General features: G+C 42.0%; 1 long non-coding RNA gene across 1 annotated transcript; it reads left to right on the forward strand.

The window, feature by feature from the left end:
* The first annotated feature begins 1873 nt into the window (after positions 1 to 1873).
* LOC143567336 (uncharacterized) lies at positions 1874 to 2251 on the forward strand. The gene is made up of 3 exons (XR_013141394.1): positions 1874 to 1972; positions 2034 to 2128; positions 2209 to 2251. It is a non-coding gene; the product is annotated as an uncharacterized LOC143567336 (long non-coding RNA).
* The last annotated feature ends 521 nt before the right edge of the window (positions 2252 to 2772 follow it).

Raw genomic sequence — 2772 nt, forward strand, 5'->3', positions numbered from 1 at the left:
TCGGTTACTCGTTCTTGTAACTTTCATCAATAACCGACCCTCGGTATCGTGCATCATTAGGAACCGATTCTTCATCCGAACATCACACCCCGACTCGGTGGCTTGTCCGAGACTGATTATATTATTCTTTAGTTCTGGAATATAATATATATCAGTCATCAACCGTTGGTCCCCTGACTTTTCTTGAAAGAGAATCGACCCTTTCCCTTAATGTTGACACACAAGCCATCAGTGAACCTCATTTTACCAGTTATCTACTCGTTCAACTCTGAGAAAAACCCGCAATTTCCCGTCATATGATTTCTAGCCCCATTATCCAAATACCAAACGTCTTCCATCTCGGTGTGGCTTTCATATCGATCCGGCCTTAAACGCTCCTTGTTCAAGTGGATCGTTTCGTGCATATAAACGGCCTCGTCGGCTTTTTCGGTTTTAGCTATGTTCGTCTCTTGTTGTTTTGGTGGTTTTCGGTCCAGACACATTGACGCGAAGTGTCCGAGCTGGTCGCATCTGTAACATTGCACCTTGGACCGATCTTTCTTAGACTTGACTGTTCCTGAGCTCGAACCAGCCTCGTTATTAACTCGTTCTCGGTCTTGACTACCAGACCTACCACGTCCACGTCCCTGGTTCTCATAACTACCTCGCCCTCGACCCCGAACATTATCGCCTTTTCGATTATTATACGATTTGGACCTACCAAACATTAGCCCCCCGTCCGCATGTAGTTATTCGTTACCGATTAGTTCCTCGTAAGCCTTCAATCGACCGACCACATCTTCATTCCCAACTTCCTTCAAATTAATTGTTTGTTCAACTGAAACAACAATGTGAATATACCTTCGGGGAAGGCTAGTAAGAAACTTCTTGACGAGCTTCGTCTCATTCACAACCTCACCAAGTGATGCTGATCTTGAAGCAATACCGGATAACCTGTTGGAATATTCGTCTATTGTTTCTGTCTCCTTCATTCTCATGTTGTCAAGTTCTTGAGTTAGGGTTTGTAACCTGGCCTCCCTTACTCGATCAGCACCCATGTGACGAGTTTTAAATGCCGCCCACATCTCCTTGGCGGTAGCCATATTCCCGACTTGCATAACCTGATCTTCGGGAATGGCTTGATATATGAGAGCTATAGCCAGACTATTCTTTTTATCATATGTTTCTCTGGAATCGATCACATTCCAGACCCCGTGTACATTGAAGATTATCTTCATGGACCACACAGTACAGTTATACGAGTTCAAAATCGGGTTCTGAAGGGTTGGTGTCGCACCTTCCTGCGAACCACCTGATGATGAGCTTGTTTCAACCATATTGAACTTGCCTCTTCGACTGTACTTCTGATTAAACAACTTCGGTGTTGGTGGATCTGGATCCAGAACGTGACTTTAAACCCTAGTCACGCTGCAGCTACTCTCTTAACCCAACTTCGGACATCTCCTCTGTTGAATCTCCACAACAGTAGATTTTGATCATAACTAAGCTCTTATACCAATTCTGGTAATGAATTGATAATCAGAAACAGAGCAATAAAAACTTAGAACGTATTGCCAACTAGCAAATATTATTAATAAGAAAATCTACATCAAAAAACTGATTTCAAAGAGTATTTATAAGAATTAGATGACTCCTTATTCTACTCAAACTAAAACACAAACTATCTTTATCTAATATACTTAAATAGATAAACCAACATGTTTATTTACTCCTTAATATTAGAACGAATTTGATTACGACTCAAACTCTCGGTTTGGCCCAACTCACCAAAACCTGGTTCGATAATTCCCAACACTGTTTACAAATTGCTTCTTGGACAGGTGCTTTGTACAATAGATCTTTTCTACTTTTAGCTAAAAATTTTAACGTTTCATAAACTTCATGTTTATTTATGTATCTCTTTGAGTGATGATGTACTCATCCTCTTTCCCCAGGTGAGAGTGGAGTCGATTAACTTGTAGAGATTATCAAAGTAAGTTCCGTTTATCTTATTTTTTTCCTGTATGGTTATGTATTTTTGCGTTATCGGTTAGGTTCTTGGCACACCAACTCGTGAGGAAATCAAATGTATGAACCCAAACTACATATAGTTAAGTTCCCACAAATCAAGATTCACCTGTGGCACAAAGTGAGGATCCTGCTTTTAATCTCCACCCTTTGATTATTTTACACATTGTCTGGTGTCTGACACACGATAATGCGAAATAGTTTTTTTACAAGTGGATGCCCCCAGAATCTGTAGATCTTATTTTGAAGAAACACTAAGTGACCCCGGCAGATTAAGGATAATCTTAGGGTTAAGTAGATGTTTCCCACGAGGGTTAGGTCCGGCAAAGATGGTTATTCTTCTCAACCTGCAAAACAGACACCGTAAGCTCGTCACTGAGAAGGGGGGGGGGGGGGGGGGTTCCTCCTTGTGACCACCCTCCGGCGTGAGAATCAGACTAGGTTGCTCTGAATATAAGTGTATATAAAGAGAAATAGCCAGAGAGAAGATGATGATACCGTTCCAAGGTGTTGGAGTATTTATAGCCGAAGGTAGGTTTCCAAGCAGGTACGGCCAGCTGTATAATATTCCTTTTCCACCAACTATGGGCTATGTTCGTGCCCCGATGGGAGTTGGTGGGTAGGCAGCGGCTGATAGTGACATTTTGTACTGGAGCGTGCTCCTCCTCGTACTATTGTCGGTGAGCTGTCACCCTGTGATTGGTTCATGGGTTGCTTTTGCCAGATCTTGTCTATTTGTCCATACCTTGGTAGGTATAGTACAAA

The sequence above is a fragment of the Bidens hawaiensis genome, unplaced genomic scaffold (assembly GCF_021521415.1).
Source record: "Bidens hawaiensis isolate Kalapana, Puna unplaced genomic scaffold, B.hawaiensis_p1.1 tig00023392_1, whole genome shotgun sequence".
Taxonomy (NCBI): domain Eukaryota; kingdom Viridiplantae; phylum Streptophyta; class Magnoliopsida; order Asterales; family Asteraceae; genus Bidens; species Bidens hawaiensis.